Source organism: Balaenoptera borealis, assembly GCF_965194805.1.
Source record: "Balaenoptera borealis genome assembly, chromosome: 5".
In the NCBI taxonomy this organism is placed as follows: domain Eukaryota; kingdom Metazoa; phylum Chordata; class Mammalia; order Artiodactyla; family Balaenopteridae; genus Balaenoptera; species Balaenoptera borealis.
Window position 1 is genome coordinate 143,192,273 of NC_138862.1, and position 23,513 is coordinate 143,215,785.

A 23,513-nucleotide genomic window follows, 5' to 3' on the forward strand; every position below is an offset into this window, starting at 1 on the left:
ATACACAGAAATGTTTTTTTGTAGAGTAATGGCTCTTCAGAAATTCAGCACAGTGTGTACATCCTTTATTCATTACAGTGTTGTAGGAAATGTGGAGCCTGACAGAGCTAGGTTCGCATGTGGCCTCCAGTATGTTAACTATACGAGCCCAGCAAAACAGTTACGCTTCTGGGCCTCATCTTAACCGCATGTTAAATGTTAAATGACTGACAACTCACAGTATTATCCAAATATTGAAAGATTTTTAATGTTTTCCTTCTTTTTGTCCTAACCCCTTTTCTGTAAATATTTCAATATACACAGTTATTCCCAATAATTAAGAATAAACTAAAACAGGGACTTCCCCGGTGGCGCAGTGGTTAAGAATCCGCCTGCCAATGCAGGGGACACGGGTTCAAACCCTGGTCCTGGAAGATCCCACATGCCGCGGAGCAACTAAGCCCGTGCGCCACAGCTACTGAGCCTGTGCTCTAGAGCCCGCGAGCCACAACTACTGAGCGTGCATGCTGCAACTGCTGAGCCCGCAAGCCTAGAGCCTGTGCTCCACAACAAGAGAAGCCACTGCACTGAGAAGCCCGTGCACCGCAATGAAGAGTGGCCCCCGCTCGACGCAACTAGAGAAAGCCCATGCGCAGCAACAAAGACCCAATGCAGCCATAAATAAATAAATAAATAAAAGATTTACTCTCAACAACTTTCATATATAACATACCTCAGTGTTAATTATATTTATCATGTTGTACATTGCATCCCTAGTACTTATGGATCTTATACCTGGAAGTTTCTAGTACCTTTGACCACCTTCATCCGATTCACCCTCCCCACCCTTCACCCCATCTGGGAACCACAAATCTGATCTCTTCTTCTATGAATTTGTTTATTTTCGAAGTATAATTGGCTTAGAACACTGTGTTAGTTCCTGGTATGCAGCATAGAGATGCAGTATTTTTGTACATTTCAAAACAAATCACCATGATACTTCTAGTTACAATATGTCACCATACAAGATATTATATAATTACTGTCTATATTCCCCACACTGTACGTTTCAAACCCATGACTCATTTATTTTGCAACTGGAAGTTTGCACCCCTTAATTTCCCTCACCTAATTCTTTCCCCTCCGCTACAATCTCCCACCACCTGTTTTTTCTCTGTATCTATAACTCTGTTTCTGTTTTGTTATGTTTGTTCATTTTGTGTGTGTGTGTGTGTGTGTGTGTGTGTGTGTGCGTTGGATTTCATAAATAAGTGAAATCATGCAGTATTGTCTTTCAATGTCTGACTTATTTCACTTAGCATAATACCCACTAGGTCCATCATGTTGTTATAAAGATAAGGTTCTGTTCTTTTTTGTGACTAATATTCCATTGTATATATGCAACACATCTTCTTTATCCATTCATCTATTAATGTGCACTTAGGTTGCGTCCATATCTTGGCTATTGTAAATAATGCTGCAGTGAACATAGGGGTGCATATATCTTTTTGAATTGGTGTTTTCATTTTCTTCAGATAAATACCCAGGAGTGGAATTGCTGGATCTTACGGTAGTTCTATTTTTAATTTTTTGAGGTACCTCCATATTGTTTTCCATAGTGGATGCACCAATTTAGAGTCCCACCAGCAGTGCACGAGGGTTCCCTTTTCTCCACATCCTCACCAACATTTATTATTTATTGTCTTTTTGATAATAGTCATTCTGACAGATGTGAGATGATATCCCATTGTGGTTTTGATTTGCTTTTCCCTGATGATTAGTGATGTTGAGTACCTTTTCATGTGCCAATGGCCATCTGTATGTCTTCTTAGGAAAAATGTCTATTTATATCCTCTAGTCACTTTTTAATTGGATTGTTTGCTTTTTTGGTGTTGAGTTGTATGAGTTTTTGGTATATTACGGATATTAGCCCCTTATGGGCTATATCATTTGAAAATGTATTCTCCCATTCAGCAGGTGGCCTTTTCATTTTGTTAATAATTTTCTTCACTGTGCATATTTGTTTATTTTGACTTTTGTTTCCTTTGCCTGAGGAGACATCTCCAAGAAAATATTACTAAGACCGACGTCAAGGGCTGTTTTTTCCCCATTGTATATTTTTGCCTCCTTTCATTGTGATTTTAGTCTCTATTTCATTTATTTCTGCTTTGATCTTTATGACTTTTTTCCTTCTACTAACTTTGGGTTTGTTTTTTCTTCTTTTTCTAGTTCTTTTAGGTGTAAGGTTAGGTAGTTTATTTGAGATTTTTCTTGTTTCCTGAGGTCAGCTTGTATCACTGTAACCTTTCCTCTTAGAACTGCTTTTGCTGTGCTCCATAGGTTTTGGATTGTCGTATTTTCTTTTTCATTTGTCTCTAGGTATTTTTAAATTTCCTGTTTGATTTCTTCAGTGGTCCATTGGTTGTTTACTAGCACCTTGTTTAGTCTTCATGTCTTTGTGTTTTTTGTAGTTTATTTCTTGTAGTTGATTTTTAGTCTCATACTATTAAGGTTGGAAAAGATGCTTGATGTGATTTCAGTTTTCTTAATTTTACTGAGACTTGTTTTGTGACCAAGTATGTGATCTGTCCTGGATAACGTTCCATGTGCACTTGAAAAGAATGTGTATTCTGCTGCTTTTGGATGGAGTGTTCTATATATATATCTGTTAAGTCCATTTGGTCTAATGTGTCATTTAAGGCTAGTGTTTCCTTATTGATGTTCTGTTTGGTGATTTGTGCATTGGTCTAAGTGGGGTGTTAAAGTCCCCTACTATTATATGTTACTGCCAATTTCTCACTTTGTATCTGTTAATATTTGCTTTATGTATTTAGGTGCTCCTATGTTGGGGGCATATATATATTTACAATTGTTATATCATCTTCTTGGATTGATCCCCTGATTGTTATGTATTGTCCTTCTTTGTCTCCTGTAATAGTCCTTGTTTTAAAGTTTCTTTTGTCTATGTATTGCTACCCTGGTTTTCTTTTCATTTCCATTTGCATGGAATACCTTTTTCCATCCCCTCACTTGCAATCTGTTTGTGTCTTTAGATCTGAAGTGAGGCTCCTATAGGCATTTATATGGGTCTTTGTTCTGCATGGTTTCTTCTGTTGTGGTGGGTTGACTACTGTGGGTGGTCTGGTAGGTGTGGCTGGCCCCTTGTCTGGTTGCTTGCCAGGCCTTGTCTTTTGCAGAGTCTGTTGACCACTGGTGGGAGGGGCAGGTTCACAAGGCAGCTGATTACAGGTCCCCAGGGATCCTGGGGTTAGTGCTAACCCATGGGTGGACAGAGCCAGGTTCTGGGGTTGGTGGTTGTGGGGCTGGGGTTCCCAGATCTGGTGTCGTCCTGCTGGTGGGTGGATCCAGTTCCTGACATGGCTGGCTTCAGGGTCCAGGGTGTCCCAAAGCTGGTGACAGCCCACTCGTGAGTTGAACTGAATCTGGGGCTCTTGGCTGAGGGCTCCAAGGTGTCCCAGGGCTGGTGTCGGCCTGCTGGTAGGCAGGGTCAGGCCCAGAGTGGGGTTACTGGATTGGTGCTGGCCCACTGGTGAGTGAATTGGGTTATGACTTGGCAGGTTGTAGAGCTGCAGTGGTCCTGCAGCTGGTGTCTGCCTTGTGGTGGGTGGGACTGATCCTGGGGGTCCTGAGACGGGTACCTGCATACTGGTGGGTGAGGTTGGTCTCTGGGCTAGTGCTGGCCCACTGGCAGCTGGAAGCAGGCCCCAGGGTATCTGACTGCAGGCCCTGGTGACCCTGGGGCTAGCGCTGGCACAGTGCTGTTTGGGACTGCGTCTTCGGCCCTCTGCTGGACGGGGTGGTGTACTGTGGAACCTGTGGGCTTAGGGGTCTGCAGGCAGCAGGCCTGCTGGTGGGTGGGTCTGTGTCCCTACCCACCCAAGGGGTGTCCCAGTACTGGTGCCGGCAGGTTGGTGATCAGGGCGTGGTCCCAGTGTTAAGCTGGAAGGAGGATTCCACAGTGGCACCTGCCAGCACCAGTGTCCACGTGGTAGAACGAGCTCCACAAATGCCTGCCGCCTGTGTCTCTGCCCCCAGGGTGAGCTCCTGTTGCCTCCTGCCTCTCTGGAAGGCTAAGATCAGCAGGTGGTCTGACCCAGGCTCCTTTCAATTTACTGCTTCTGCCCTGGGTCCTGGAGTGTGTGAGATTTTGTGTGTTCCCTTTAAGAGTGGAGTCTCTGTTTCCCACAGACCTCTGGGTCTCCCAGAAGTAAGCCCTGCTGGCCTTCAAAGCCAAACATTCTGGGGGCTTGTTTTCCCAGTGCAGAGCCCCCATGGGCTGTGGAGCCCAGTGTGGGGCTCAGACCCCTTGCTTCTTGAGGAGAACCTCTCAAATTGTGATTATCCTTCCTTTGTGGGTCACCCGTCCAGGAGTGTGGGTCTTGACTATACAGCATCTCCACTTCTCTTACCCATCTTATTGTGGTTCCTTCTTTATACCTTAATTTGTAGAAGATGTTTTCTGCCAGTCTTGGTCTTTCTCATCAGTAGTTGCTCTGTAAATAGTTGTAATGTTTGTGTACCTGTGAGAGACAGTGAGCTCAGCGTTTTCCTACTCCACCATCTTGACCACCAGGTCCACTGTTGCCAGTCTTATCCGTCTTGGTCATTTATGGCACCTCCCAGAAGAAATCTGCAGTCATCTTTTCTCACACTTACCAAGTTTTGTTCGTTGTATCTCCCAGGAGCTTTCAAGCTGCTTACTTCTTTTCTCCCCACCCTACTGCATCTCTCAGCTGAACCACTGGCATACCCTTCTGGTAAATCTCCCCACATCCAAGTTTGCTCCTCTCCAGTTCAAAGACTGAGCCAGTGATCCTTTAAATATACAAATCTAATCATTTACCTTTTGATTTTTGATGGCTTTCTCTGTGTTTCAGGTGAAGTCTGAAATCTTCAACATAGCCTAAAACACCTTGCGTGATCTACCTTCTCCCTACCTTCCCAGCCTCAAGGCATGCAGTATTCCCTCCCCTTATTCTCTCTGTTCCATGTTTATTAACCCTCTTTGAGTTCCTCTTTTACATGCCAGGTGTTGCATATGCTATTTCCACTACCCTAAGAGTGCTCCTTTTCCCTGTGTCCACCTTAGTCCTGCTAACTTCTAAATGCCATTCAAGTCTCAAATATCATTTTCTTAGTAAAGTTGTCCCTGAATTCCCAGTCTGGGTTAGACTACCGTGCCGAACCATCCCAAAGCACTTGGCATTTCTCAGTGGCAGTTTATACCAAACACATTTGTAATTACGTCTTCTAAGTGGGCTTTCCGGGCTAGATTATATACTTCTTAAAGGAATGGATTTTGCCTGTATTGCACAGTGTTATGTTCTCTGTGCCTGAAACAGTGTACACATAGCACGAAAACAGGGCTTATATGGAATGAATGCCTAAATTAATGAACCAAAAGTATATTTGAAAAATGTTAGGTAGATACTGAAACCATATCATGATTAATAACTACCAGCAATACATAAAAAGTAACCTTTGTACAATTTTTATGGATACAGAGACTTCTGGATCCTTTCTGCTGCATTATAGTACCTTACTATGTTGGAGCTACCAATATAAGGTAGTAATCCAGCAAACGGAGAAAGGTTAAAATTGGTTTATACGAGTCTAGAACCATTAAAAAATAATTTTTTAAAAAGCCTAAAATTCTAACACATAATAAAAATAATCTTATCAATTCTTCCTCTCTCAAAAGTTCATTATTAGATTTTGCTAACCATCACTCATTTTAAATCTAGCTGCTTTGAGATACCCAGTATCTAGGTTAGCCTGTTTGTGTCCTTGATGCAGTTTTACATTTAAGATAAATTTATGTTGGCTTAAACATTAATACAAAAATCTTGTAGATACTTGTAAAATCAGAATCCTGTTTTATTTCTCAGGAAGTGACATATGAGAAGGACTATAGTTTATTACAACTGTTTGTTTTTTTTTTTTTCTCCCTCCTTTTCTTCTCCTTTCTCTTTTCTTTTTGGTACAATTATTTCCCTGCACCTTGGGTTGCTTAAACCAACATATTAGCAAACTAGTGATTTCAAAACCAGAAATAAAAAGTAAACAATCTTAATTCTTATAGAAGTGAAAAAACAGTATTCCTCTCTCATTTTTACTAATAAGTGAAAATGAGACAGTCTTGCTCAAGAGCACATCTGTCAAAAAAGGATGAACCAATCTTGCTTTAATCACTGATGGCTGAGAATGATAAAGTATACTGAGGCATCAGTGAGGCTTACACTACCTACTATGTCACCAAATTTTTTAGCAAATAGCTAACTCAAAAACTGTACCTTTTACCCTGTTCATAAGAATTATTGACTTCTGAATAAAACCATTAGTTATAAAATTTAATTTCACTACAGTGCCTAAAATTTTAAATGCATTAATATATACTTTGCTTTGTTGGAAATAAGCAGACTACACATTCACTTTTATTTCACCCAAATGTAAAACAAGTAAAGATAATGAGCTTCAAGAGACAACGTTTTACTATACTTGATATTGTTACTCTAGATATTTACTGTGGATTAAAGCTAAGTGTCAGGTATAATGTGAAAGCAAGCCTAATGAGCTCTAAATATTTTTTAAAACCTCGCAAGATTATTTTAAATGTATAAAACATATGTATAATTACTAAAACAAGTTCAATTAAAACTGGAAGTCTAGTGTAGCAAATGGTTTACATTTTGAGTTTTTCACTTTATCTGTCTTGAGTTTTTCACTATGTTCTGAATCTTCTATAATGAAAATTTACTTTTATAATCCGATACTTTTTAATTCAATTTTTAAACTGTGGTAAAATATACATTAGACAAAATTTACCATCTTAATCATTCCTAAGTGTGCAGCTCAGTGGCATTGAGTACCTCCACGTTGCTGTGCAACCACCCCTAACATCCATCTCCAGATTCAGGTAGTTTTCTAAGTGAACATTATTTTCTTTCTAACTCACCTAAAAAAGTTTCATTCAGTAATAATCATGTTTCCTATATTGCTACAGGATAGTTAGGACAAAACTGATTTGCCTGTTAATGAAATAAAATATCAAATTACAACAGTGTTAAAGATAAAAATACTTAAAAGAGTCCACAAACAAAATCTAGTTTTAGTGTTTCATGAAGAAACTTGATTTCAAATCTTTGTGACTACTGAGTATGTGGGCATTTGTTTACAATAAAATCAAATATTCATTTCATTTAAAAGACTTCGCCTTCCAAGCCAATGTTTTGAGTAAAATTATTAGCAAATTTACCTGGTTTAAATAAAAAATGCTTCATATACATTCAAAATAAAATGATTTGTTAAATTTGTAAAAATTTCGTAGTTTCTCCCTACTTAAGATATATAATTCATTTACACCACACACACACACATACACACGCACACACATAGAGTATACTGTGGGGGTGTTTTTCATTTTGTGAGTTTCAGTTAATTTTATTGATTATAAGTCATGGACAAATGAACTAATGCATTTTAAATAAACGCACTGCTTTCCACAAAGCATTGTGTGAAATGCATACATACACGTTTGCCTTGTATTTTAAACCTCATTTGTAACTTTTACATAAAACTTTTTCTTAATGTTTAGGTGCATTCTTTCAGTGAGCTGACCTGCAGGTTGGCATGTACAAACTATTTTTTAATATAATCTTCCAATACAAAGTTTACAAATTTGAGATTGTTTCAATCAGTGACTTTTATTTCAAACAAATAGGGTTATATATAGCATGGTTGGTTTTTAAATTTGGTTTAAAACTCAGCGTTTTCCTAATCAGTGAGAAGTTAGTAGGTACTCCATAAAAGGGGATTCCATGGTGAAGTGAATTTTCAAAAAATGTTTTATCCCATATCCCTTTCTATGAACGTATTAGCATGTTTGTTTCTAACACATCCAGTAGTAAAGACATCTATTTCAATTTAACTTCCTGTATCTCAACTTTCTGAAGATGGAACCATATTTGTATATGACATTTGCTAACACTCCCATGAAATGATAGTCTGTATTAATCTGCTGATTCAAGAAATAATATTATCTAGATTACTTCAGAAATCTCCACCCCCAACCCACCGCCACAGAAAAGGCTAACATTTCTATGATTTGGTCAAAATAAGTCAACAGAAAGAAAGGACAGAAACAGACTAGACCACTGAAAGCCAGAGTCAGTCTTCCCCCATTTTTTTTTTCCCTTCATAATTGATGGCATAATTCTTCTGTCTTTAAATTCCAAGGATTCACCAAACCCTTTGGGAAATATATCTTGAGGTCCACAAAATGACCATTGATTCAAAGCACAGCGGAGGGAAAAAGATGCTTAGATAATCCGCACAACTGGAAAACCAATTTTTAAATTAGGAATTGTACTCACTTATGTGCTTATTTGCTGGAACGTTTAAGGCCCTAAAGCCTTGTTTCTCTCAAACTTGCACACAGTAAAAGTCCTGATTGCACCATAAATGTAAAGATCTATATAGAAAGTCAATGAAAAATCTGACAAATTAGCTAAATTTTAAACAGAAGAGACAGCTCATCTGGATAATTCATGTTTCAACAGCAGGTCTCCTGGCTGAATTGTACAGCTAGTTGCTTCACTCCAGAACCTGTGGCTGAATGTGCTCTCGTCCAGAAAAAGACACTTGAAGGGCCGCTCCTGGAGACTTCACAAGTAGCACAGCAGCAGAGAGAAAAATGTAATATACTTGGCTTTTCATTAGCACAAAAGTATGCTAATATAGTTTATTGAGTGTTTGTCATTAATTTCTCATTTGCCTTCCTGTTTAAAACGTATCCCTGTTCAGAATCCATTCTAGATGATCTGAAAGACACTCGAGTTATAATTTCTTCAGTTTTATTTGGTTTTGAAAGTTTTGGTCATTAAAAAAGGATGAAATGGGCTTCCCTGGTGGCGCAGTGGTTGGGAATCTGCCTGCCAATGCAGGGGACACGGGTTCGAGCCCTGGGCTGGGAAGATCCCACATGCCGCGGAGCAACTGATCCCATGCGCCACAGCTACTGAGCCTGCGCTCTAGAGCCCGAGAGCCACAACTACTGAAGCCCGCACGCCTAGAGCCCGTGCTCTGCAACAAGAGAAGCCACTGCAATGAGAAGCCCGCGCACCGCAACGAAAAGTAGCCCCCGCTCGCCGCAACTAGAGAAAGCCCGCACTCAGCAATGAAGACCCAATGCAGCCAAAAATAAATAAAAAAATAAAAATAAAAAAAAATTAAAAAGAAGGATGAAATGAATATTTTGGTCTGTTTTTGTACACTGAAATCTTTTGCTGTAAGTAGGTGCCACTGATACCTAGGATATTTACGTACCAGGGGCTATGCCCCCATCATTCGTGAGGGAGGAAGGGGTCTTGAGGGCTCAGAAGGCACAGCAAGATAGAGATTTCTCAAAAGTCTTTCTTATAACCCCAAAATACAAAAACGATAAAAATAATCCCTCTAAAAAATACTAATAAGTTTTACTAGGGTAAAGGAGATGAAGAAACTTTTTTAACCTATTTTTAAGGGAAATCATATACTGTTTTATTACTAAAATGGCTGGTTACTAATGATAGTGCATATTTTAATTTAAGCCCTGGTTAGGGCTAGTACCTGTTACTTTTTCAAATAATATGAAAAATCAAGTTAATGTTGCTCTTTCTGAGTGGACAAAATGCACCAGCAACTGAAACTTTTAATTTAACAAATGATGCAGTTGAAAGACCATGAGCTTTGAAAAGTCGTATATGATCCAAACCTGAGTCTCAGATTTTAGTTTGTAAGTTATCGTAAGCTAGTTACTTAACCTCTATGCCTTGATTGATTCATCTGTTACACCGAGTGATGACAAATATGTCTGTATTTCTCAGAATTATTGAGTATTAAGTGACACTATATTTGATAACACACACACAGGGGAAAGTGTAAACCCTCTGTAAACTGCAGACTGTCTACTTACCAGATGGTACTGCTCCTGCCATTACTACTACTATTGCTAACAACAATAATGCACAGAGTTATAAATACTTCCAAGTAATTTTAGTAGTGAGTCAGCACTCTGACTGCTCTAACCAAAACGAGTGAATGCTAGGGAAGCTTTGTACAGGGTCTTCTTAATTTTTTCTCTTGCAGGTGAAAAAAAGCAGTCAAGTAAGCAGGTGCTGTGATTTTGTGCCAGAAAACCTATCCTAAGGTTCTTCCTCTCCATCACAGATCTGAAACATCAGAATCTCTTTTTAAGCCCTAAGAACTCTCTCAGTTCTCCAAGAAAAGTAAATACGCAAGGCTGGTCACTCACATGTCAGTAACTTATTCCCTCAGGGTAGCCTTCCAAAGGGACAGAGATAAGTATTTGATGAGCGTGTTATCTAAAAGAGGTTTTAGGTGTGGGAGTTTAAAAATATTGAAACTGAAAAAGAACTTTTTCTTTAAAAGCTCTGGAAGCTCAGGACCCTGTGCATTTGGTATCCCTCCAAGACCCCCCTGGACCAGTTTGAAAACCACTAATCTCAGAGAGCCTTCCAGGGCCGTTACTACTTCAGATTAAGATTGAAACTATGATCTGTTCAGTCTTCAACAGCAGCACCAGCACAGAGGTAAGGCTGGGACCTGCAGATGGCGGTGGGGAAGAGACAGGATTAAGTCTCCAGCATCACGCTTTTCCCAGTCATTTTCACAGATCTCTGCTTCAGTAAACGCTTTTATCACCTGTATAAGGAAACGCATAGCTGTATTTTCCAGCACTAACAGCACATAACGCCTGTCATCACCTTTTAAAAAGTGCCAAAGGACTCTGTTGGTTTTCTCTAAAATTTGCAAAGTGATTTCGAGCTTTAGCGCAAAACATTCGGTGGGCACCTAGAAGTGGTTTCCTGGGTACCTAAGTACCACCCCTTTCTGCAGATAAAAACATCACCGGATAAGGTTCCCAGACAGAAATACGCGTATCTGCAAACAGCACTGGCTGCCAGGAAGTTCAAAGCTGAGTTCTGTGTCCAAATGCAACCGTTTTCCTTTAGCCCCGTTCGCGGTCACAACTGTCGTTCCCCCTTTTGTTACATAGGTCCCTTCACTTTCCTTTCTTGAAATGGTCTTCTTACATATAGTTTTTAGATTGTAATGACCACATGATTTTTAATGAGTTTCTCAATGATTTATCTTTATTTTAATGACTATCATGTATGCATTTCCTTTTCAGAAGTAGCAAGATAAAAATAACAAGTAAAAAAATAAATAAATAAATAAATAAATAAATAAAAATAACAAGTAAATAACACAAAACAGACATTTGGACAAAAACTACCATATAATTTCCTTCACAATGACTGCTATTGGGAAGAATAGTTAATAAAGAGGACAAAGAATGAGTTCCTGAAAAACTGAAACTGAGCTTCAAATGACTGGAATGTGACCTTATACCTACTTATTCCAAACTACCTGGTAATCTTCAGCTACCTAAGAAAAATTACCAGACGTTTTGCAAAGAAATTAAGGCCGTACAAGCCTGCACTTCATTGCCATTCTTTGCAATCTTGATTCACAGTCATTTGTGGAGTACTGTAAAACTATTGTTCAGTAAGGACTGCTTACACTGTTTAAACAGTATTTCTCAATATTTACCTGCTTCTGTAATTACATTGTAATTATTTTTTATTGTTGACGGTAAAATGTGTAGCATATTTCCCAGGTGGAATTCTCACTGCTGGTCTGTTTTAAAACACTGTTGTTTGGGGGATGTTCTGTATGCTAATTAACATTGGTCTCATATACCTCTGGTCACAAAGAGCGCTGTTAATTTTAGGACATTAAAGGAGAAAAGATACTTCACTAAAAATGCCTCACTTTATGACATTATGATGGTCTCTATTTACAAATGAATTTTTCCTGAAATGTAAGCTACTCTTAAAGAAAATATCTGAGGAATTTTAAAGCTTTTAATAATACCTTTAAAATACATGTAATATTTCTTCATTTACTGAAAAGCTACATGTTAATACTCTAATATTAATAAAATATTTTATATTATTTTATATATTAGAAAACATAATACTTTGACATTGTCCGCTCCCATTCTGTTTATTTAAATACAGAGCTAGTATTTTTGAAAGAACATGGAAACATACTAAGAAGGCAAACATCAGAGGTGGTAGATTATTTTCATAATTGGTTTTGATGTCTGTGTTTATTTTACTGTCCAGTATTAAACTGACTCATTTTACAACTTAGAAAACTTTTTTAAAGAATTGTGACATCCCCTTGTACAGTCATTTTATTAGTTTCTGTATGCCATTTCATAACTAAACAAAGCTATCTTTATTAATCCCCCCCCAAATAAATCACTTCTTTCAGGAAAGTTATTCAAGGGATACGTATTGAATTTCTCTCCATGTTTGTCGATGTAGGTATTCTTTGCAGTAGCTTACTTGGAAAGCTCTTTGTATTTTAAACTGTGCTCCAGGATAAACAAAAGCAAATTCTGCTCCTTCAGAAAACTTAAGTAGTTCTTATCTAAACTTTGATTTAAAAAAAAAATTGAAAACAATACACAAATTTTTAGTTTACAGAAGTGAAATGTTGGTATAAACTCCCTAGAATACCACTTGTAATTGCATTAGATGACTAATTCCTGCTTTTTAGTTTCAAGTCTTCTCAGAACATTAAGATTTTTTTCCTTTTGCAACTTTACACCAAAACTTGAAAGTTTTAGGCGTGTTCCTTTGCCAGAGTATGAACTAGAAAATGATTGAATGAACAACTGAAAGAAAGAAAAGAAACCCTTAGAGGGTTTTCTGTCCACAAATATGCCTGCTTTCCCCACATTCAGCTAACTAGAGATTCATTTATCACATATCTGTTAAAATTCAGTTATTCCTAGACAGAAAGAAGAATGGATCAGAATAGAACAGAATATGAAATCTTAGAACATCCCGAGAACATATGGCAGTTTGAAAAAGTTGGGAAATCTTTAGTGAGTTACATTTTAAGGACATAAAACTGCACAGAAATCTTGAACTTTCTTCGGTAGGTTCATTGTTACTGATAATACTAGTATTGTGACTTGAATAATTTTTTAACTTTTATGTGTAAAAACATATAAGCATGTTATTAGAACCCAGGATATTCAGTGTAACAAAGTTACAAATATAAAATGAAAGAAGTTAAGGAAAAAAACCTGTTATGTCCAATTTGAATTGCTACTGTCAGTACGGACTCATGATATTGCAGAAATGTAGTTCCTGTTCTGTCCATAGGAAAGAGCCAGAAGAAGTGGCATCCCAGTAGCAGTGAGTATACCTAGTGCCCAGATCTTGCTATTACCATTTGCCAGTAAAAGAAACCAAAGTTCCCTGGAGAAATAGCTGATTCCAGATGTGGGGAGGGAAAGTGTAAAATGAGCCTGAGATCACATGAAGAGATGCTGAACATCACTAGTCATCAGGGAAATGCAAATCAAAACCACAATGAGATACCACCTCACACCTGTCAGAATGGCTGTCATCAAAAAGAACACAAATAACAAGTGTTGGGGAGGATGTGGACAAAAGGGGACCCTCGTACACTGTAGGTGGTAATGTAAATTGGTGCAGCCACTGTGGAGAACAGTATGGAGGTGTCTCAAAAAACTAAAAATAGAGCTACCATACAACCCAGCAGTTGCACTCCTAGGTATATATCCAAAAAAAAAAAAAAAAACCTCACTAATTCGAAAAGATACACACACCCCAGTGTTCATAGCAGTAGTATTTACAATAGCCAAGGTATGGAAGCAACCTAAATGTCCATTAATAGATGAATGGATAAAGAAGATGTGTATACGTACATACAGTGGAATACTACTGAGCCATAAAAAAGAATGAAATTTTGCCATTTGCAGCAACATGGATGGACTTGGAGTGTATTATGCTTAGTGAAATAAGTCAGACAGAGAAAGACAAATACTGTACGATATCACTTATATGTGGAATCTGAAATATACCACAAACTAGTGAATATAACAAAAAAGAAGCAGACTCACAGATATAGAGAACAAACTAGGGGTTACCAGTGGGGGGCAGATAATATAGGGGTGGGGGGGGAGGGGAGGTACAAACTGTTGGGGGTAAAATAGGCTCCAAGGATGTATTGTACAACACGGGGAACGTAGACAATATTTTGTAATATTGTCTATGTTCCCCCTGTTGGAAATGGAAAGTAACCTTTAAAAATTGTATTAAAACTTGTTTTAAAGAAAAGACAGTCTGTGAGCCAGATATGCAGAATTTTTACAGTTTTTTTATAAACCAAATTCCTGGTATAGGGTCTGAAATACAGTAAGATCTTGATAAATATTGAAAGAATTCATTGTATTTTATTGTATTTTTCACTTCTTTACAAACTTTTTAAAAAGATTAATTCTGATATTAACTACCCTTTCTAGCTTTGTAACATATGTAAATTTATTGTTTTTGTTCTTTCATGAAAATTACCACATAAATGTTGAAGGGGACTGGGCAAGGTTCAAGGCATGTGATACTTTACAAGTTGCAAGTCAATCTCAAACCATTGATTAGTACTGTTTGGGTTTGGTCCTTCAACTAACTAAAAATCCACCTCTTTCTCTATCTTGGATATCACATGATAGCTTAGCAAATGTCTTGTAAATCCTGGTATACCATGTTCTTAGAATTCCTTCAGTCCTGAAACCCTATTAAAAGAAGAAAATTCGGATCTCTTAGCAAGAGTTTAAAAATATGTCTGAATTCTAATAATCATCACTCCTTTTTCTAAATGGTAGGCAAAACCCATCCTTTCGAAAACGGAAGCATTTTGCTTTATTTGCTCTCTATTGGCACCCTGATTTTTTTCTACAGTTCTTTAAATAATACACTGGTTCCCATATAAATTTTTTTTGGTCTTACGGGAATCATTTTAATTAGAATGCTTCTTTCAGTTACCATGCCAGAGTCAACTAGCTGAGAAGTAAAAATCTGTTATCATGAAAAAGTAGTTCTCAAGCCAGAGGCCGTTCCGTGGGGGTAACTTGCTTAGGCGTTGAGAGGACTCCGTGAGCTGTGTAGGTATCACGGGCTCACCACGAGATGAGAGAGTTGAGTAACAGGACAGGGAGTACAGAGTTCACCTATTTCTAATTCTGATAGGATGGCATGGGGTATGTGGAAGCGTCTTGCTAGTTTAGATGTTAGGCACTTAGGCATTCTGCCCTGTCCCTTTACGTAGAGTTGGGTTGGGCTGGACAGAGCTATAGGAAGGCACCAGTAGGCAAAGGTGAGCAGTTTGTCAGAAGCATCATGGAGCGTGTGTGATGCCTCAGAAATTACCCTGTCTTGAATTCTACCAAATGCTATATATCTGTCATAACAGTTTACCGAAGCCTGCTAGGTTTTTTGGCTGTGGGTGAATGGGTGTTATGGTTGGAATAATCTAATAGTCATCTATTTGTATCTGATGATAAAATCAGGGAAGATCAGTGTGAGTTTTTAGTGCTCACTTTAAGCACAACTGTAAACACTCTTCGGAGTAACTAAAAAGGACAAGTATTGTATGATTCCACTTATGAGGCACCTGGAATAGGCAGATTCATAGGGACAGTATAATAGAGGTTACTTGGGATGGGGTGGCAGGGCGCGGATGGGGGCTTACCGTTTAATGGGTACAGACTCCCCGTTTGGGATGATGAAAAAGTTTTGGAAATGGATAGTAGGGATGGTTGTACAATGCTGTGAATATACTTACGACACCAAATTGTACACTTAAAAATGGCTAAAATGGTAAATTTTATGTTACATATATTTTACCACCATAAAAATGTAATCAATTACTCTTAATGCAAAAACCCAAGGGGGAGTGGCAAGTAAAACAGAACGCTGAGGAGACCATTGGCAAGGTCTCCAAGTGATAGCAGGGCCACGTGGAGGCTGGTTAGTCTGACAGCAGTGAAGGGCCTCCGTGTAGGGTGAGAGCTGAGTGAACGGGAGCTGCCCGAGTCACAAGAACGAAATCCCAGGCACACCTAGACCGCCAGGCTGGGGTCTCCATACTCGGCGTCCAAGGGTGCCAGCTCAGTGAAGCTAGATCATGGAACTCTGAATTCCCCAGTTAACCCAGTGTTTGCATCATGACGCATTTGCCATTTTAGGTGACCCGTTAAACTCTGTTTTTCTAAAACTTAAATTTATTTCATAACCATTCTAAGCATAGACTTCTTCTTCTGTGAAATCTGTGAAGCCATTTACATTATTTTTCTCTAACTTTGCAGTTTTCATTTTAGTATTTCCGACTGTCATCAGTTCCAGATACTCTAGAGGGTTCTTGTGCGAATCGTCTCTAAGTGCTCTTTTATATTCATTTTGGAGAAATTGTTGTTATAAAAATGATTCAGTACTGCTTACTTTGTACAGGATAATATTTCCTAAGAATATGGAGATTATATTCACATGGATATTTTTTTCTTTAGTTTGCTGGGTTTTTGCGTTTTGGGTTTTTTTGGAGCGTATGTTTTAGCAGACTCCCAACAAGATTATTTATTTTAAATCATGTCTTTTAAAAAACACTTTCTAGTTTATCTTTGTAGATGTTTTCTCCCTTGAACAAGCTGTCCATTGAAAGGGTATGTAAAACTCAGATTTACTGTTACTGTGGTTTTCCACTTGCTATATATATTGACAGAATATCATTATATCTTTGCTTTTGGCATTTGCACTTATTTATATCTAAACCACAGTAGTCATCATCACATTTTAGTAAAGTAATAAGTAGTGGAAAATACAAGTTTATGTTTGTATACATAACAGTAGTTATATAGCAGCTAATACTTAGTGGATGCTTATTTACTGTTTATTTGTGGAATGCTGTTTGCTTTACATACATTGGAAGCATTTAATCCTTACAATAACTCTATGTGGTAGATATGTTGTCCCCATTTTTCGTACAAGAAGTCTGAAGTGTTAGGGTGGTTGGTTACTTACCCAAAGTCATACAGCTAGCACATTCCGCAGGCAGGTTCTTAACTACCTAACTGAAGGTTAATGAATAGGGGATTCCCAGAAATCAACCTGAGTTGCCAGTTATCTTAGCTGATAGTTAAGCTATATATTTTTAAGTACTAGTTTCATCATAATAGTAAGTGTGAAATAAATTTATAATGTACACGTAAACCATACTTTAGGAATGAGGACACTGTATTGCCTGTGTATTAACACATTAAGCGTTCTCAGAATTTTTATTGGACATCTATCATGTGCTATGTCCAGGGATGATGGAAAGATTTAGAAATATGATTACTGTCCTTAGGAGACTCAAAATCTCGTTAGATGTTTCTCAACACCCTTTTTTTTTTTCAGCCTATGCCTCTCTTGGACAAACAACCAAAGCAAATGGCATGCCCTCCTTAATTTTAAATCTCAAAATAAATTAAACTCAGGTATTCTCTACTGTCTGAGTCTGTTTGGTTCCTGACTTTGTATACTGAAAGAGACCGCGTTATTTAAATATTTTTGGTCCCTGAGTTTCAGATAGTGAGTAGTAATGAAAGCTTGAATAGCAAAGGAAAACAACTCCATCTTAAAAAGTTTGTTCAGTTTCCTGAGTTTGGAAGAATTTGGATTGTGAGGGATATACGTATCACGTCTTAAAATAATAAAACAATAATAAATGGAATGAAGTGGTGATTTAAGACAGTATATTTATCCCTCTATCACTGCTCTACTGTGTACCCTTTGAATATAAAGATACTCCACAAGAATACCTATTCCTCTCTAAAAATAATTTTCACAGAAATTTAGTAACTGGATTATGGTAATATGTTAATGTTCTGTTTATGCTGGCTTACATTTATATATATAAGTAGGTGAAATGGCTTAGCACGTCGATAAAAAATACTGGGTATGAAAAGAATTAAAGGACTTGATCCACATAATGATGGTACTACAGTTGTTTAAAGGTAAAGTCTGTAATGGGTTATGCTAAGACCAGTGGCAGGGTGGAGAGCCCTTTTTTGAAATAAGCCTTAATAATGTGGACTAGTGAATGATATATAATATTCTGCTAAAATATAATCAGTTAATTCATTCAGCAAGTCGTGTACCTAATATGTTCCAGGCTCTGTGTGAACTCTGTCTGCATGGTGTCTGACCACATGAAAATTAAAATCTAGTCAAGTTGTCTGCTCTTGAGAGGCAGTGTTTATGGTCTGGCGACAGATGGCTTGAATTTGCATTTGGCTCTAGCACTTACTAGCTGGTTGAACTTGGGTGAACTGTTTAACTCTTTGTGCCTCCGTTCCCTCATGTGGTTTAATAAAGGAGAGGAGGAGGAGAAGGAGAAGAGAGAATTCTAACAGCAGCTACCTTGTGGGGTTTTGTGAAGGTGAAATAAAGAAGTGTATGAAGGGCTTGGAACAGTGCCTAGTATAAGAAATGTTAGTTATTTTTATTATTTTAACGTGGAGACAGATGGTTAGGAAAAACTACACATTGTGGGGATCTTGGCCTCGTCTGGAAGGGTCAAGAATGACTTTCCTGGGGACGTGACTTGGGCCTGAGAAGTGAAAGATGAATAGTGTTGACTGACTGAATAGGGAAAGAATCCTGGGCGGAGAACAGCAAGTATGGGGGCTGGGAAGGAGCCTGGTCAGAGCAGCGTGAGGGCCAGTCCAGGCCAGAAGAGGTGATGGGGCCCCATCTGGTACAGCCTCGGAAAGCCTTTAGCAGGGTGGTTTTAAGCAAGGAAGATTTTCATCTTAAAGGGATCCTCCTGCATGCCTTCTGCAAAATGTTTGGAATGAGGCAGAGTACATGTGGGGGGCACAGCGGGAAGGCTGTTGAAAGGTAAGGTGGTAGTCTGGAGTCAGGTGGAAGATGGGTAGAAGTGGGTAGATCAAAACGTATCCGGGACGTCAGATAATCATGACTTCACGTTTTATTGGAGGTGAAGGATGAGGGCGAAGAACTGCCCATGAGGACTCCCAAGATACCAGATAGAAGATACATACGTTGCAGGTGAGTCCAGAGAGTAGAGGGAACGTTCTGAAGAGAGGCTGAGGATGTACCGTACTTTGCTGATAATCCTGAGGAAGTTGAGAGCAGTGGTTCTCAAGGTGTGGTCCCGGGACCAGCAACCTGAGCGTCACCTGGGCACTTGTTAGAAATATGAATTATCAAGTCCTGCCCTAGACTTACTGAGTCAGAAACCCTGGATGTGAGGCCCTCCGGTCCGTGTTTTAACAAGCCCTCAGAAGATTTAAAATTTGAGAACATCGTTCTTAGAGGCACAACGGAACGGTTCAGGAAGAGGGACAAGTGAATGTCAGAGCTAAGGACTTGATTGCTTTTGCGCAATGACAGAACTTCTGAGCAGGGGTCAGCAGACTATAGCCAGGAGGCCAAATCTGGTCCACTGCCTGTTTTGGTAGAGTCCAGAACCTAAGAATGGCCTTGTTGGTTTCCGTTGTTTAAACGAGCACCGAGGAAACTCGGGAAGCAGGATTCCTCAACACCGTCTGTTTTTTTCCAATGTAGTCTTGACATTTTGTAATGTCTGATCTCACTGTCTTGGTCTTTCTGCTCTGTCCAGCTTTGGAGATGGATGGCATATCACCAGGAACCTCAGAATTCAGGTCTTAGGAGAGACAGGATAGTGACAACTTCGGATTGGAAAAGTTTAGAAGACAAATTTTACTTTTTGCCTGTACATTCATGGAGAACTTGGTATAGTGATGTATATTAAAGGGATATATGCTGAAGTGAACATTTTCATCTCACCTCTGTATTGTCAAAGTGGCATTTTACTAGGTTTATTTTTTATTTCTTTGTCAGTAGAGTAAGTCTTCTGAAAACTATTAGAAATGCCGTCTTTCTGCGAAGAGATTTCAAGAAATTCTGGAGGCAAAGTGTTTTATAGCCAACGCCTTAACGTTGGTGATGCATCTTATTTCTTTAAAATGGTCTGGATTTAAACCTTGAAATCAAGTCTCAGAAACACAAACTTCATATTAAATACTTGATTAAGTATTAGTGTAATTATGAGAAAACTAGTAGAATACACACTTTTTCTTCTTAGATAAAAATTAAAACTATATGATGAACTTGGAAGTAAAATGAAAATTAAAAATGTAACATGTAAAATCCAATTCACATTACTTACAAAACCGTGTGCACAACTCAATTCTCTTCTCCTGCCAAGCAGTACCTTTCCATTATAATTTACTGTTCACTATTTGCATTATGCAGTGTATTTATTTACGTTAACATGTTGCTAGTGTGAAAGTGGAAGAAAAAATACTGTACAGACGATCTCTGGACTCTTTCTCACTTTGCTGAAGTACTTGCATCCTTCTTTGGCACTTGAGTTGAGAATTACACTCCTTCCTCTACAGCAGGGCAGGTCGCTTTTAATTACCCCCTTCTCTTGAACATTCTCTTACTTCGGAGCATGAAAAAGGCAACACATTTCTGTCTGAACTATTGCCATTCCATCGATAAAGCAAAATGCTGCTGATAAGGTTTTATGAAGCCCTGCTAATGTAGTTTTGCAGAGATTCTGAGCTTATATTTTGCAAAATAGATTTGCCAGAATACCAAAGTCAGGAAATCATGTTTCTGTTAGAAGAAAACATAAACATTCCTACAGATCAGAATTCTTGACTAATCTCTTTGCCTAATAAACCACATGTAGTCATAACAGAAAACAGACAAAAAGGAATGAAGCGGGCCGTTTAATTTATAGATGAGGAAAAATAATAGTGGATGAGTTGACGTGTCGTGTGGATAGGAGCCTATGGCTAGCAGCTCACTCTTAGAGTTCATCCTGAGATGTGCAAGTGGACGTACGTATCCGTGTGAATGTGGGTGTGTGTATGTATGTGTATATCTGAAACCCTGCTTCCATGATGCCGTGCCTTTCAGTACTGCACTTAGGTACGAGAATTCACTTACTGGCCACTTACATAGAAAACCAGGTTCCCTATCAAACTGTAGTAACCTTTAAAGCATCAAGTTCATTTTTTCCAGCCTCAGATTTCTTTCCCTCTCTCCCTCCCTCCTTTCATCCACTCCTCCTTCTCTCCCTCCTTCCTTCCTGCTTCTGCTTGTGCTTAGGACTAGTTCTGGGTGCAGGAGATACAGCTGTGAACAAGTCTGTGTTCTCATTCAATTTGCAGTCTAGTGTGGCGAGACAGATAGCAATCAAACACAAAGTGAATAAGAAGATATCAGAAGTGAATACATGCTCTGCAGACAAGTAAAGCCTGGGGTTCTGCTGGAGAATGAGTGGTGTTCCCTTAGAGTGGATGGTTAGGGAGGTCCTCTCTCAGGAGGGGATAGGTAAGCTGTGCCCTGGTTGTCATAGAAGGAATCATCATGTTAGTATCTTTGGGAAGGACATTCTAGGTGGAGAGACCAGTGCAGAGACCCTCGGGCAGAAATCAGGTAACAGAAAGAAGACTGGGTGGCTGGAGTATGGTGAAAAGGTGGTGAAAAGATGAGCCCGGGGCAGCAAGCAAACCCTTTGTAGGCTAGGGAAGAAGTATGGATGAAATAATAAAAACAATAATAATAGTAGCGGCCACTGTTTATTGATTCACTTTACTCTATGCCAAGTACTCTGCTTGGCATATTACCATCTATGATCCAATTTAATTCTCTAAATTCTATGAGATAAATACTGTCATCCCCATTTTTCAGATGAGAAAACTGAGGCTCCAGAGTCCATTTGCTTAAGGTCACATATCTATGAAGTGGAAACAAAGTGGGATTTTATTTGCACCCTGGTCAAGTGTGATGCAAAGCTGGTGCTCTCAACTATCATGCTGTAGGGAATCTGTACAGTTCTTAATTTTCACCTCCTGTCCCCTTTATCCCTCAAAAATTTTTCTTATTCAGTTACGCAGGTGCTGGGGCATAGCCAGAGAAGCCCATTATATTCCATTGAAACTGGTTTCCAGTCTTCTTAGTATTTTATTTCTCCCATTTATCACTCTAGGCCCCTTCCTTGGTAACTCACACTGTCTTTATTGGCAAAGAATATAAACTTCGAATAAGACGAGGGCGTCATGCAGCTGCTTCCAAGCAGTATCAGCCCCAGGACAGTGTTCCTGCTTGGTAATCATTGGTACTTCCAAATGAAGTACGCCAACAATTGGGTAAAAAACCACTTTGGCCAGAACGATTTTCAGATTTTCTAGTTTCACTAAAAATTAGTCGGTACTCCTTAAAAAATGAGTACTAGGTAAGGGTCAGGATTGATAATGTTTAGAAAATGTTTTAAGAACTTTAATCCAGGAGTTGATATTTTGTATTTCAGAAATACATTAGTTATTTTAGGTACAACGTCCTGAAGATTTTCAACCATCTTTAGTTTGGATATTCTTTGCAGGGGGGAAAAAAAAAATATATATATATATATATATATATATATATATCTCCTCCTTGTATTAAATACAGAATAGAAAAAATAATTTTATCTGACATTTGTCTCTAGGCATATAGCTGAGATGTCATTAGAATTACAATATATGAAATAAAGTTAATATTCTAGTCATGTGCTTTTAAATGGGCATATATTAGCAGTAGCACGAAGGCTCGTTTTGATTTCAGTAGCTTTCCAGAATGTCTGCCGTCTGATCCAGCACGAGACCCTTAGTAGTTGTGACACTCAGTTGAAGGCTCAGAGTGAGCCTGTGGCCTTAATCTGATGCCTGTTTGGTCACTAACCCTGGATGTGGTTGAGCCTTGCCAGAGTACACCCACAGCCCAGCCATCCTTGACCTGCCTCAAGCTTGACGGGCTAAAGGCGCCTGAGGGAAAGGGTCCGTGGTGGCCACAGGTGCAAACTGGATGTGTCTTTCAGAAAGTGAGTGGCAGTGGCAGGCTGGTTTGCTGGGAGGTATTGGAGCTTGCTTTGTAAATGGTTTATACTTACTCAGAATTAAATTAACAAAAGTTCTTTCATAAAATTGGGCAAAGATTACCGAAAAAAAACTTCATGAAACTGAAATGAATGTAACTTCTTGAATAGATGTAATTATTTTTGTACAGTTATCTCTTAACTTGCCCTTTGCAGTGCTTGATCTGAGCATTCAGAGAAATACCCATAGGCAGGACTTCATGGACATTGCAGTGGCTGTCAAAAGCAGATAAACACTGCACATCTTTCAAACATCTCCAGTTTCGCTTTTCTGGGATCTAGTAAAATGAGTCTTGTGCCATTAATTGCCAAGGCCTAATTTTAAAATCCAACCTTGTGTTTTGTTCAGTTGTTTGTAGATTGTGGATGTCGAGTGATACAACAGTGTACTGAAAAGTTCTTTGTTCACTCGGAGCACACATATTCAGATTTCCATGGGGTAGCATTGCAGCCGCATAACGGGGCTCTGTCATCAGCCTGTTAAATCCTCAGAGTAATGATGTGTGATGAATGCCATAGTAGGATAGTAGTGACTTTAAAGATAAGCCAAGAGAACAGACAAAAAGCACTCTCTGCTTACACCAAGGGGAGAATCAACCGTGTCAGTGACCAGAAAGCGG